Raw genomic sequence first — 15827 nt, 5'->3', positions numbered from 1 at the left:
AAGAGAATCCCCCGAATCTGGTAAAAATCTTTAAAATTCAGCCTTCTACAGAAGTGTCATTTCAAGGAGAAGGGTCTGAGAAATAAATCTATGCAACTAACTAGAAAACTTGGTAATTTCATTCATATACACCTTCATTTTGGCAGTATGTCAGGATTATACTTGTGCATAAAAAGATTGATTAAAAGTTCTCGCATGGATCATAATTTTTTATTATGCCATTTAAATTGTAACAAGCAACTGTCACTTTTCATTCTTCCACTGTGCTGTGAATTTTACTGTGCATAATAACTGCATGAAAAGACCAAATTCTAACACCAGTACCACTGCACTGAATTTCCTTGCAAAAGAATTGCCTATGCAGTATTATCATTAAGGCCATCATTTAATTTATTACGAAAGCACATGTCTTCAGGAATTAAAGTATTTACTGCACTGCTCCTCACAACCAACAGAGAATCAGGACACCATTTTTTAAAGACATTTCTGTATTAAACTAAGAGCTCATTAGATATTAAAAAAGTCAAATGTTATTTCACAAGAGAACTTAAATGTCAGTAAGACGCTTTAATTGTTTTAAATTAAAGCAAAAAAAACCCATTATTTTGTAGAAAACCTTTTTGAATACTCTAAAGCTCCACAGGAAAACTGCATATACAAAACTTCAAAACCAATGACAACTTTTGTAGGGTTTCTACTGAATACAGAGGAAATCCTTTAATAAAAGGATTATCCTGTATGTCAGAGAAATGTATTATTAAATATATAAAAATATTTAAAATATATTAACCATTTATCATATATAAATATGATATAATAAATATACCTTAATATAAATGTAAACTTCTATTATTATAAATGTAGATATATAATAAATAAATATAAGTATCTAATTTTTTAAATCTTTCTGATTGTTACTACTGGTTGGAATCTAATGTTACTGTCCAATTTAGAAATGGATTCAGACCAAACAATTTCTAAAGCAACAAAACGCACAAAACATCAAATGCTTGTTTAAGTCCAAGATGCCTAAAATACACCAAAATCCACCTTCCCTGTTACCAAAAATACTTTCCAAGCCATTTGGGTGTGAAGCATAAGGGAGGCAGCAGCTGGAGGCTGGGAGACAGCTGCACATCTGCTGGAATTGATTTCCTTAACACGGTGACATAACACGTGCCATCCATTAGACAGATTATTCACTTCCCAGAAGTAATGCAATTTGTTTGCTAGAATCTACTATTTCAAATGCTGGAAAGTCTCACTCCTGAGGCATGTGCTATCTTCAGCAGGGGGAACTAAAAAAACCCCAAACAGGAACCACGCTCTCCAGCAGCTTCTTTAAGCTGCACTAAAAAGTTCTGCAAACACACTTTCACCAGTGCAACTTGCAGGGCTAACAGTAAATAATCATAATAGCAGCATATCCCTGAGCTAAAAGCAAAAAATTAGAATGCCATTTCCCCACAGGGAAATAACTATTTCATTCATTTTTTTTTAATTCATTAAACATGGATATAGATCTTAACACTTCTCTACACGAAGGAATAGATGAAGATCAAGGAATATGTTTTCTCTGCTGTCTATTCATATGAGAGACACCGTATCAAATGAAGGCCTGATGGCAAAAGAGATATTGGTGAATGCTAAATAGTGAAGGGATAGCTTGTAGGGCTTTTCACTCAACATTTTATTGAAATATTTATTTTGAATATTTAAGAAAAAAGCAAACAGTTCCCTTTGTTGTAAAGATGAGAACTAATGAGAGCAACATGTGACATGCCTCTTGAATATCGCAGTGCAGTTAAAATAGCTCTTTGCTGGTTAAACAGCTGTAAAAAGTAAGCATCTGATTAACTTAACAGGAAACAGACTCCTGGAACGAGTGTGCAAATACTACAAGTTTTTGAGACCCATCAATGTACCTCAGTCTTGACATGCATACAGTCACCTACTGGATTTGGCATCACTAATTTAATTCCCCAAACTGCCAAACGTTTATACTACTAGAATACTCTTGTTTCCTTCTCAGAACCATTCCATTAAGAAATTGGTAAACAGCTTTCAGCTGCAGCCATTCTACCCCCTTTAGATGAGTGACAACATTACTAAGAAAATTTTCTTTGCCAGACCTCTTAAAAACACATTAAAAATTAGTTTCAAAGTTTGATTAAATGTTTACAAAGATTATTGATAAAAGTTTAAAAGGCATTTTCATTTAGCCATTAAAAAAAGCAAATAGTATTTACTATACATTAAGCACTACAATGCCCTGAGGTTTCTACTTAGAGCTCTCACATGTAAATGCAATTGATAAAATGAATGTGACTGGTTAGCTAAGGAAGAAGCACTGGACAGGGAAATGTTTCATCCTCCCTGGGATGCAACACCGTATCATGCTCCTGCTGTTTCAGATACTTACAGATAATTGGTTCCTGGCAGGATGATGTTTAATTAGCACCAAAGACATCCACTCATTTTACAAATTGAATAATGCAAACAGCACAGGTAATCTTACACATGAAGTGCCATAAAGGTGGTTTCTTCATTGCACAGTAAGAGAAAGTCTTAAGGACAAAAGCAGATGTAGATGCTGTGCCCTCACAGTCAGGGCCAAATTCAAGACCATGAGGAGACTGTGTCCTATTACTTAATGTTGTTTCACCAGCATTTTTAATAGCACTGACTCACACCACTGCATTTCCTTGAATACCTAAAACTACTTCAAAGGAGGCTGTAGCAAAGGTGGGACTGGTCTCTTTTCCACAGTAACAAGCAACAGGACCGCAGTTGTACCAGTTGCTTAGACTGGATATTAAGGAAAAACATTGCCCCCAAAAGGACTGACAAGCATTGGAACAGGCTGCCCAGGGAAGTGGTGGAGTCACCATCCATGGAGGTATTTAAAAGATGTCTAGATGAGGCATTTGGGGATGTGGCTTACTGGCAAACTTGGGAGTATTAAGTTAAGAGCTGGACCCAATTAACTTAGCAGGCTTTTCTGACAAACAACTGTATGAATCTATATCCACTGGCAGCATTTCAGAGAAGATGACAGTGCTGGAGGTGAGAAGTGCATCAGCCACAGCATGGCTCTGAAATGCTCCTGGATGTGAAACAAAAGTCCCCATGTAAAGTATAACATAGTTAGGTGGAAAGCATACTGCCTTCTTCCCTCTTCCCTCAAATGAAAGCTTGTGCAAAGGTACACAGTTTTTTACGAAAGACAAAAAGGAAAAGCATTAGGTCTGTATTGGCACAGCTACTGTGCATGTTAAACACATCGCTTACAGAGATACCACCTTTCTACCCTGTTTTGTGGGGGAGTGCATAACCACCTTCCTAACTTCAGAGATTAAACACTTGGGGATGCTGCTGCATTCCCTGCTTGCAGCTCTGACACCAGAGGGCAGGTGAGACTGCCCACAAACACAGGAGGCAGCAGCTCAGAAGGTACAGACCCATTTCGAGGCTGCTAACACATTACTACACAAGTAGCAATGATTATTCAGAGGACCAAATTCATCTAGCCAAATGACATATGCAGGCAAGAGCAGAAATCTCTCTCACATGAGAGAGACAAAGTCAGAACATTTGCTTGAAACACACCCTTTGAGAGGACCACATTTTCCTGCAGCCAGACCTCTACTATTTTGATTACTAAACCTACCATTCTTCTGACTTTACAACAAAATACACACCACAATTAAGACCTTCCCTTGGGCAAGATGTGTGCAATTTTATATTCCTTATGCAGCATCCTCAAAGATAACATTATTAAGGAACTACATGCAGGAAGGACTGTCTGTACAAGGCTTAACAAGTTTAATGTTCACAGCAGCAAACCATGCCTTTAATGAAACTTGGTGTCAGTTTTGTATGGGAGATAACTGAAGAGACAGACTTCTCTCATCTATGTAAAAAATTGTGCTTAGCATTCCTTAAAATAAAACTGATTCTCAGAAAAGTTTTAAATACAAGTGGACATGAACCAACTGCAATCATGCCTAAATCAAAATTAGATGTGTTTCATTATGCGTGCAAGGAAAAAAATACAGAAATGTAACACATTCATATTGATTTAGCTGGCCACAAGCATTTTGCTCAATTTTCAGTACTGAATAGCAGCTAATGAATCTCTCCTGACAGATAATTTTATTTTAATTTTTAAATTCCTCTTCAGCTTTGAGGTTTCACTGCAAAAAAAAACTTCACTTTGCTCGTTACAGTAAAGTTGGGAAAGTAATCTCAATAACTTGAAGTGCTCACTGAAACTCTCTCTGCACTCAAGCCAACAGAAAAAAAACCTATATTCTTCTCATTAGTTGACCCTTATTTAATTTACCCCTCACAGTTTCACCTTTTCCACACATGTGAAGTCATTGAACAGTCTGGGTTGGAAGGGACCTTAAAGATGGCCTAGTCCAACACCACTGTCATGGGTAGGGACACCTTCCACAAGACCAGTTTGCTCAAAGCCCCATCCAACCCAGACTTGAACACTTCCCACAGTGGAACACCCACAACCTCTCTGGGCAACCTGTTCCAGTGCCTCACTACCCTCACAGGACACAATCTCCTCCTAATATATCATCTAAACCTAACCTGAAGTCTGAAGCCATTACATTAATGAGAAACAACTTAATTGCTCCTTAATTACATCAGGTAATGTAACCTTCAGTATCATTCATTACTATAACCCAAAGCTTTTGCATTTTCAGTCCCTTTTTGAAGTTATTCAAGCTTTTCTCTATTATCTTGATCTCAATAATGTTATTCAAGCAAAGCCAGAACTCAAATCACCAGAGTAGTTCAGAGGTTTGCTACTTTAAGAAATCAGCATGTTTAACTGAAAACCACAACTGGTGATAGCTTGTAAAGACCTGGTTTTCTGCATCAATAAAAAAAAAACTCAACACTTTTGTACTCTTCAAAACTTCTGCAATTCATTGTGTTCTGTGATTTCTCAATAACAGTATTTCCAAATTTATTATAAATATTTTCATTAATACAAAGTTTTCAGCTCACTTGCTTGTTTACATCAATGTTCAAATATCTTCATTGGTGACAGGATGAAATTAAGGTTTGACATGTTATTAAGTAAATGTAGATGACTCCTTCCTAGAATATTCAGTACAACAAAACCTAGTGTCTTAAAAGTAAAAATCAGCAGGAAACTATCATAAAGAGATATGTCAACCCAAAGTATTTTAGAAAATATATTTTAAACATATAAAAAGGAAGGACTCTTCCACCAAAAAGTTCAAGACAGTGCTTTGCATTTTGGGTTTTTTTTGTTTTTTTTTTTTTCTAGTGAAATTCTAAAAAAAATCATACTTTTGAGTTTTTTTACTAAATTAGGTGTTCCATATATCTTTAAAAGCTCCATTGTTGTCTGCTTGTAAAGAAAATACTCATTGACCTAAGGAAAAAATAGTAAGAACTATCACATGTGAGGATCCAAAAATGCTGTAGATTGCTGGCTTCCCTAAACAAGCAGTTCTGAGGAAGACTGATTTCCAATAGACATATAGTTCATTGTTGATTGACTCACAACCTTATTTACCCTGAAGTTGGAGCCCATGTTTTTTACCTATGTTCATTATAACTACTCCTCCCCCAGCATTGCCTAGTCTGAACTACAGTCCCCTCCAAGGCTTCCACGTCCAATTCTCATCCACATGGTAGTATTTTTAGTTTCTGCTTATCCTTCTGAATTTTCAGAGACTCCTCATGAATTCCTGTTAGATATCGTATCTGCCAGCCATATCAGAGGTGCATGAATAGTACTGTATCCAGAATAGAGATCAGCACATTTAGTGACAGCATGGGCATACAGGTGAAATCACAAGAGGGTTAAAATAAATAGAAGAAACAGAAAATCAGCCAGAACCACAACAAATCAATAGCAATGTATGACTAGAAAAAAAATCTTAAGTTCAAACAGGCCATACAGCAGCAAGTAGGTAATTTGCAATAAGCACAAATGATAATCAGTCTCTCCTTTAGTTTGTAAGTCTGCTGCAATCACATTTATCTAATTTTAACAGTGCTGCACTAAAACATCCTGTAACAAACACTGTGATGCCACAGCCAATACAGAAGTCCATCTCTTGATTACTAAATCATGAGGTCTTTCACAAAATACAGGCATGTCTTCACAATTAGCAAAATTAGCCCACTCATCTGGCAGCTTCAAGGGACTCCCCACAACTACCAGGAACGCCTAAGTTTGAATCTGAGTACCTTTTATAGGCAAAACAATCATATACAACACACATGCTGTTGTCAACTGAAGATCCCTAACTTCCTCATAAAGTTAACTTGAGCATTTCATACAATCTTATATCACTCTCAGCATTCTAGGCACAGAACTCTCCTGAGGTGCTCAACATGCAAAAATCTATTAATTGAACACTCTCAACCCAAATAGCTAGCTCAAGAATTAGACATGCAGATTCTTTAAACAAACAAATTCTCAGTAACATTTCAGGGCTTCTGATGCTGAGTAAAGAATTCTTGCAGACTTTGGAATAAACAGCATCTATTGCAAGGCACTTGGTCTCCCCTCCAAGCAGTTGAAAATGAAAGGAATGTTGTTTATCATCCTAAAATAGCTCTCAGTTAAACACTAAAGTCATCACCATTGGTGAAAAAGACAATTTCAGTCATACGGCACTTCAATTCTTCAGAATATTGCCCATTACACTGGTTCTTCCTGCCACTGTATCCTCAGGTTTGACATGCATTTAAAATTCCTCTTCTCATGATTTCTCAATTTCTCAGTTTCATAAAAATATCTCACATCTCCTTGGAAACCTGAACACAGCACAAAGATGGCTGGCTCTAATGCTTAGAAGCAGGTTAGAAAAACAACTGCATTCCCTTGCTAGTTAGGACACTTTATTTCTCCTTACTAATGTATCTCACAAGAAGCTGTCTCTCTCCCCACCATTAAATTTCCTACTTGTCTTCTCAGCCACCCCCCCAAATCCTACCCACTTCTTCACTACTAACTTGCACTCACCTTGAGGTTTCATGAGTTTTCTAAGCATCTATGCAGAATACTGTAAGCTATTTATGAAGCTGCCAATATCCAAGCAATACCCCACTGAGAAGTAACCCTCCCCCTGCAAAACTGGTAGGAATGAAGTGAATTAAAGCCCCTCTTGCAGAGGTATTTTTAATCTTGATCTACATCAGCTGGTTTCTATACCAAGTGTTCTTGATCACCACATGATATCAAAAAAACCCAACAGGTTTCTATTGTGTTCCAAGTCCAGCTGTAGCTGCCACAAGCACTGGCTTGGGAATTGCTGTTTAGATAATAAGGCTGCTGCTACTACCAAAACCCAACATTGGACCACCCCAGTTTGAGAATCTTTTAAGAACTACTCTAGTAGCTGTAAGAAAAAAAGGAAAGTACTGCTTCTCATTTTGGATGCAGGACTACTCAGGGAAGCATAAACATCCTCTGAGCCCACCAAAAAGGGCTCTGCCCCAGCCACATAATTGCCTGCAGTAATGTTTCAGGTTTAGCCAACATTTCCCTTGCAAAACCATCTTCACCAATACAACTCAATTTAAAGCAAAAATTCTGAAGGTATTTCCTAGGAATTGTACATTTTTCAAAGGAATAAAAGTCCTCTCTCCCAGGAACTAACAGTGTTTTCTCAGTTGAAACACGGTGAGAAATTGGAATCATCCAGTTACTGCCATTCAGTTAAAAGCCTTACAGAGAGACATCCCAAGAATAACAAGCAGCATGGAAATATCAATATGAAGGGGAAAATCAAGAAGACTGAGATTTCCCCTGCCCTGCCAAGACAGAAAACAGCACACAAAAGGCAGAGAAGAATTTCCTCCCCAGAATACCATAAAAACAAGAGATTATGTTTAGCCAAATGAATGCTGACAAGTTTACTATCAACAAAAAGGGCTGCCCCTTCATACCTATACCTAGGGAACACGCTGCTAAGGGATGTGGGACTGCAAGCCAAAATTTTAGCAGCATTAAAGGGAAGAACAGAGAATAAAATTACATTGTAACAAAAAATATTTGAATAACAAAGAGCTAGAATAGATACCAAAGTCTGAGTCTTTTGACACAAGTCAAACTAACAGGATCGCAGAGATACACCCCAGAGTATATTACTGTCATAACTGCCTACTGTAGATCTTTTTTTTTTTGCATCATCATCCCAAGCATCTGTTGCTGCTCCTAATTAAAGAACAGATGGTCTGATCCAATATGGCAATTCCTATGACCCTATATTTATCAGCAGGTGGGGAAATTAAGTTTTGAGGTCTGAAGCAGCAAAGATTAACAACAACAGATACGTAAATAGGTCTCAAAGCCATCTGGTATATGACACTTACTGAAAAAAATATTCTTGAAGATTACATACAATGAATTTTCCACGGTCTCTGTACTGAGAAAAACTGGCTTCCACAAACTCCACCAGATGCAAATACTATTTAACTCCAAAAACACAGACATTATCAAGATAATAATTCAGTCCTTTTTCATGTTTATCTAGTGAAGCACAGCTATTCCAGCTGTACAGTGAAATTTGTGGAAGTGAAAGAAGTCACCATGTTGACATTTTAGAGTTCATTTTCAGTATAACTTTCTGATAAGATCATTGCACACACCAGTAAAAGAAACATAGAAAACAATGCAGGCAAAGGAAATAAAAAGCCTTAAAAGAGTTAGAGTTGGGTGGTTTTTTTGCCTATATGTTTTTAAGTGTGGGTTAAAAACACACAGGTGAACTGTGGAAAGCTGCATTCCCAAATCTGTTAACAGATGGAGAAGACAGCTTGAAATAATTAATCTGCACAAGAAGAGGATGTGAGTGAGACTGATACTGACCAATACGGCAGGAGTAACATATGAAAGTACAGTTCCTTACGTGAGTAACGTCCCTCCTACAGAAATGTTTCAACCTTAAGTGGTACAAAAGGGAACTTCCAGTATTATATGCCTGTATGGGTAATTTTTTTAATACTCTGTTGGAAAAAAATTTAACTGGATAAAAAGTTCTATGTTCATGAGTCACAGGAACTTCTGATGAGCCTACATTCTGAAAACGTGTGTGATCAGGCTCATTATGTTACCAAGAAATACTATTTATTGAACCAACATAACTGAAAATTTCCCTTTCTGTACACAGCAACAGTTGTAGGAACGAGTGAATACACATTCTTAAATTGAGCCACCTGTTGGAGACCAAAGGAACCAGGAAGTTGGCTACTGGGGCATTCTCTGTGAAGACAAGAAGGATGTTCCTCAGCCTAAATCAAAAGCAGGATTAATCCAATTAACAGCAACCAGTCAAAATGAGAGGCCTCCTCCCAGCCCATGTCGATGAAGCACCTTCTCTACAGCAAATCCAGTACTTTGAGCATTTTACATGGATCTTAACTTTCTCTAAATTAACGAGACAGAGGTGCTGATTTCTTGGACGTGGTGAATTTAATGAAGAAAGCTCCAGGAATTTGCTAAAAAGGAAAGCTTAAGTCTCAAATATATTATATTGCAGATTTCCAAGATGGAGAAAGGAAGACTCCTCTCATACCCATCACCTCTTCCCTCTGGAAACATGAACATCATTAACCTGCATCACAGAAAAACTGCTCACAACTTCTTGCATTTGTTAGTTCACAAAAATTTCTGCACTTCAGAGGGGAAGTGGGCTCAAGCTATTCATAGTGTTTAATCCCATTTATCTGCCTTTAAAAAAAAAAAAAACATTTTCACCACAATCTTGGAAATTATTAAGAGATGTATGCTTATTAGACTGCATATTAATAGAGCCTGAAAATACAATACTGAAAGTTATTTTCCTCTCCCACTCCCATTTTCCTTTTCAGTCCAATATAAGTCCTTTTCTCTGTCAACCATCATTCTCCTAATATTTTAAGACTTACTTCTAACACAACCAGTAAGCTGCAAAATGCTGAACTTTTATATGACTGTCACTCTAAAGTGTACTCTGAACACATGAAAAACTAGATGTGACTGATTTAAGTCAGTCTCCCCATCATCTGGTTACCCAACACACTTAGGAGAGCCACAGCTTCTGTGTTGAGGGTGGTAACTCATCAGGGTGCCAGTTAAAAAGCACCATTCACAGAATCCTTGATCACTGAAGAATAACTTTCCTACTGCATATGTAAATTAAAACACCCCAACTAGAACAAAAATCCATTTCACTGTCTGAAACTAAGCATCTCCTTTGTGCACATGTGATGGGGCAGGAGGAGGAACGAAACAAAGATAATAACATTTGACTTTAATCCATTAATTGATTTCTTTAATTGAAAAATATTCAAAGATATTCTTATACATGGAAAAATTGACGTTGAAAAAACAAATTGAAATATTATCTCAAAGTACCTTAAGGGAAAGTGAGTTCAATACACACAAATGACAGCAATTGAATATATGAAATCATGCTGTACTGACTTAGGTTAACCACTGCCAACCCCACACACGAATACTCTGATGTAAGGTTAAGACACTCCTCAATTTATCGTTATTTACCAGGAATATTTTTACTTCAGGACTGATCTCATTTTCTAAGTTGTAGGAAAAAAGACACTAGACATTCGAAAGTATTTCCTACACTGGATTTATGATTTGACAGTTCACAGCATGGACACACAGCTCTGCACCTATGCAAGCTGAAGTAGATACTTGGTTCAAACCAACTGGTTGCTTACAGTTTTCTATATTAATCGACATATACCTGCATTAAAGTATTGAATTATTGGATAATGTTAGGAAAACAGGCCTAATAATGCCATCCCTCTGAAGTAAGAATTCCAAGTGAGCTTTAAAACAAAGTAAACAAACTTAATGCATCCTAACCAGAAAATTTTACTGAAAGTCATAAAAAGGGAACTATTGTGAAAAAGTAAAAGCTGTGGTTGCTGTGATTGCAGATTTCAAGAGTTCAGTGCAGTTAGACGAAAATAAAAAGCCCTACAGCCATCACAGATTCCCCTTTGAACCCAAGCACCTTTCTGACAGCAGACTAAATTCTCCCCCCATAAAAAGTTTTCAAACTGACACTGTCTACCACAATTCTTAAGTTACCTAGGACACAAGGAAGTACTGTAGATGTAATCAAGGAAAAGAAACATCTGCAAAAAGGAGAAAAACAAGAAGTACACAGCATGTTCTTTCAGGCAATGCTTAAGAGCCTTAAAAATGAAATTAAAACAAAAACCCATACAGCAAAACAAACTAATAAAAAGCATCACCCTAATTTATATATCTTCCATTTAGTATTCAGATCACTGTACATTAATGGGATTGTGTCCTCTTCCTTCTGTTGTTTTTTTAAGGCTTTCAGAGGTTCTCCTCTTGCACAGACCAAATGCATTCTCAGTTAAAATAAACTGTTAAGCTGACACAAGTTGTGTCAACTTGCATTTGAAAATTCTTATTTTGTCTCAAATTAGCACTAGTCTCAAAAGGTAAATTTTACATCTGTTTTATATCACAGTTAAATATAAATATTGCTCAGGTGAATTAAGACCACATCTCTGATTTAGCCTACATCTTACTGCATTTGCAATTTTAAAGGACGAAGCCTTTTATGGCTACATTTTTACTCATAAACTATTTAAAGGAAGCTCTCCAATTAAAATATTTTCCCTATGGATATGGTAATTTTTAATGTGTACACATGAAAAGAGCTATGGTGATATGTTGACAGGCACCTGAAAGACACTGACAGCCCGTAGTCCTTCATAAGTAAGAAATTAATTTACAGTGATAACATATTAAAATATCCATAGAATAGGAATACTTGGTTATATCTACGTAGAATCACTGCAAATCTGACTGTCGTAAGACTCATCTAACTGTCATACAGTGATGAAGTTACTTTCATTTTCTGTAACATTTTAAAATGCTGATGCCAAGGAAAAAGGAGGCACATCAGGTGCAAATGTTGTTACTGACCCTGCTTTGAGTGTTTGATATAAACCTACCATATTCAACCTCTGCAAGTGTTAAACACAGCTGTAAGTACTGAAAGTTTAATGACAGGCAAAGCAGATCCACTCCAAAAGTGAAAAGTTTCAAAACTTTATAGGAGGCTGATTGGGGGAAAAAAAAAAATCTTACCAAAATAAACCTTAAAGTAGCAATTTTTATTGGCTGTTGTTTCAGATGAATACTTATACATTATTTGTTACAAAAATACCTTCAAATTCCTACATCTTTTCTTTAAAAACGAACTGTAACTGGATGATTAGATGAAACTGATGGTAAGAATTATAATTGGGGAAACAAAATAGTTTTGGTACAAGTAAGTACAGATGTTTATGTAAAGGAGGTGGAAGAAAAAATTCAGTTTTTGTTGAATGCACTTTTAAAAATTCCTCTGTCAAATATTCTCCTAGTTCAAAATTCTTCACATAAATTATTCCCTATAGCTGTACATCCGAAAACCAGATCACTTGAAATACTGCGAAATCTCTTTATAAAAATGTGAGCAATTAAGCCAATAATTAAGGTTTCAACTTTTGTGTCCCTCATGGCACAGGTGGGTTGTTTTTCTCCAGATGGGACAAAAGGTCAATGGATTTGAGTGGGGTAGTTCTATTTTGTGTAGGTTTCATCATTGGAGGTTTATGCAATCTGTATTTGTCATTCATTGTATGTACCAATAAAAGCCTGATGAAAATTTTAAAATCTGAATTATATAGAAAGCAATAAAGGTTAGAACTAGCCTATTTATGGTACCAGATATGAGTATGAATTTCTTACACCTGCTTTCATAACCATAGGACAGTTCTCTCTCAAGGATTGTTAGTGCAGACAAACCTTTTTTTTTTCTGTTTCAAGTAGTCTGCAAAGGATTCTGATTTTTAGAGAGGCTACCTAGATGCAATTTTTAACCATAGGTGCTCCACAAACCTTTCAGTTTCTTTTTTTATAGTTACATTATAGTAAATGGAAATCCATCCTGTTAGCAGATGAGGCTTTGTTTCGAGTACAAGACAAACATTTCTTCACTCTTTTTCCACATGAAACTTAGTAGAAAGAACATCCACTACTTACTATAAGAAACACTCATTCACATAATTCCTTCCAAAGATTAGCACATGTACAAAAACACAATTGGGTAGTTCTTACTGAAAGGTAAAAACAAAAACAATACACAAATACAGGGTACACAATACACAAGGTAAGAACAAAAACAATCCAAGCAAGAATCAATCCGTTGCCAATGCAGTTCCCAACACCTTCTCAATCACACCTGTCTTCCCTGTCACAGCACAGGGGATGAAGGGCTGGTCCTGACTTGTGACCCCCAGCCCCAAAACCCCTCCCAGTTTAATAGGCCAACAGCCTTCTGCACCTCAGTTTTCTCCCCCACCCCAATCCCTATAATGCCAGCTGAAGCAGCCCTGGCTTGTGTCTAACCCAGCTCCCTCCTTCCAAATTGGCCCTTCTTGTCTCCCACTCCCCTTGTCTCAGCGTGGCTTTTCTGCCTTTCAGAAAGAAGAAATCTGTAACCTGAAAAGGTAAAAAGGGAAAAACCCTTCTCCAGTGCATGCTGCATGTCCTAAGCAGGCTCATCCCCTCAACTCTTTTTCCAGATAAACACTATTATTTTCAAGAGACCACAGAGGGGTCCTAGCAGCAAGACTCCTCCTGAGCATACAGCAACTGGGGAAACAGGAGATAAGTACATCACAACACATGTGTGCAAAAGGGAATAATTATGGTACTAGACACAGCTCTCACTTTTCCCTGGATTCCCTCAAGTCCAGGGAATTCAATACTTCACCTGAATAATCCCCCAAAATGTGCTGCACCACAGGATTTCTGAGCGTTATTTTACAGCAGGAGAATAAAGAGCTGACTTCTCCTACACTTCCATATGTTTCTGCCCTGCAAAACAGCATTGTCTATGTGTCTCTATTCTCAAGGTGTCTCAAGGCCTCCCCAATGATCTATCCAATCTGTGTGAGGGACAAAACAGACATTGACATCTCCGAGGCCACAGAACGTGTGCTGGGGGCCCACTCTGAGCCCAGAGCTGCAGTTTAACATTACAGCTTCAGCCCAGCTGGCCATTGCCAGGAACAGGGAGACTGAACCCTCCCATCTCCATTCCCATCTTCTCTATTTCTGGCCTATGGTCTTCTCCTCACATTACAGGCACACTCAAATTCCAAACCAGTAGAACAAACTTTACTATATCCTAAAGATTTTAAGAATGTGTGTATGCCTTCCAAGTAGGAGAAAAAGCAAACATAACACAAGTATATAGAAAACTGACGGCTCAACTAAACTGAAATTAACCTGCTTTAGAACCTTCAAAGGAATGTCCCTTTGTAAGGGCAAAATACATGTAAGAGTTAGCTTACCCCATAAATTCCCGTTGCACAGCTACTTGTGAAGCTGTTTATTTCCCTGAAAATGCATTTCTAAACTGGGGGAAAAACTCTCAGAATATCTCTTACTTGAGCTGAAGCAAGCCTTGTTACAAACATACATAGTCCTTTATCCATACTGTACCATCTGACATTACACTATGAATTTCAGAATAAAGACAAAACACAATGTTTAAGGAATTGGTTCATGTATAGAATGTCTCCAGAATGTAAAAATCCATATTTCTAGAAAAGCTGATAACTGGCCTTGACAGTATTCATATCTGAAGAAACAAATCCACAGTTCAGCAATCCCAGTAAATCCCTACTTCCACAATTTAATGTTAATAACATATTTAAGTGAAAAATAAAGGCCTCACTGATGCCTATCTTCATAAACCAAGATATTTTCACAGAAATGGATAACCATACCCCAGTGATGACGTAACTAGTTTGAGGCTGCTGGCAAACAAAGTTAATAGGCAGCTGAAGTCCCTCCTTTTTCCTCCTCCTCAAAATTTCTAAGCCAGAAAACTAAATCAATCCCTTAATTCTTTTCCAGTATGGCTCTTAAAATCCAGAGTGAAGCTTTTGGCTTTCCTTCCAGTACTTATTCCCAAAACACAGCTGTAAAGCATAAAAATCAATTAATAATGTTTTGATACAAGACAGCTCATCCAGACACTACACAGGACAGATTTACTATTCTCATCATGAAATAAAACATTCAGAAATCTCCAGAGACTTCTTTTTCACAAATGTTGACAGAGACAAGTACTGCTTTTATCATTACTGTCTAAGCTTATAACAGAAGTATACTATTCATTTCAAATGACCAAACAAAAAAGAAGGTAGCTTCCCCTGAGCATCGATCATTATCCTCAAATATGAATCATGAAAACCATACTATGTACAAAAAGCATCCCATTTTTAAACATTTCAGACTTCTCTTCACACCCACATTCCTATTAATGCATTCTACTAATTCATGTTTTTAATTTTATGTTCAGAGAAAAGACCTCCACTTACAGATAAATGGTTCCTCTTGAAAATACCACAGGCATTTGAAGGACACAGGTAATCTCTCTTCAAAGAAGCAGCAGCTAGTAAAACAGAAACAAAATATACAGATAAAATACTCTTGTTCAGAGTTAACTAATTCAAGACCTAAATAGCCAACGAGTTGAAGAATTATATTCCTGAAAAGAACCTTCCACTGAGAAGACCTGCCACAAAATCTCAGCAGTATCAAACTGCAATGATTTTCTAGAAGAATGGTCCAGGCCATCCAAAACTTTTTTAACCCAAAGAAGTAATTATTTGCATTTTTCCTATCCTCAGAACCTCCTTTTGTTAGTCATTGCTGCTTATAAATCAACTCCTCTCACCTCTCCTTCTCCTGCTCCCTGCGTAGCCCCTTTTTC

At 37.1% G+C, this 15827-nt stretch overlaps 1 protein-coding gene across 4 annotated transcripts in view; it reads right to left on the bottom strand.

Moving 5' to 3' along the window:
* SIPA1L1 (signal induced proliferation associated 1 like 1) overlaps positions 1–15827 on the bottom strand; it is a 197449-nt gene that overhangs the window by 101396 nt on the left and 80226 nt on the right. For 3 of the 4 annotated variants that reach the window (XM_053979928.1, XM_053979931.1, XM_053979929.1), the window contains one exon: positions 15433–15506. The exons of the other annotated variant lie outside the window; for it this stretch is intronic. The gene's annotated coding sequence lies outside the window, so the exon portion shown is untranslated. The remainder of the gene's footprint in view (positions 1–15432; positions 15507–15827) is intronic. 4 annotated transcript variants of the gene reach the window in all.

The sequence above is a fragment of the Vidua macroura genome, chromosome 6 (genome assembly GCF_024509145.1).
Source record: "Vidua macroura isolate BioBank_ID:100142 chromosome 6, ASM2450914v1, whole genome shotgun sequence".
Taxonomy (NCBI): Eukaryota; Metazoa; Chordata; class Aves; order Passeriformes; family Viduidae; genus Vidua; species Vidua macroura.
This window is presented reverse-complemented; position numbering and strand designations above follow the sequence as displayed.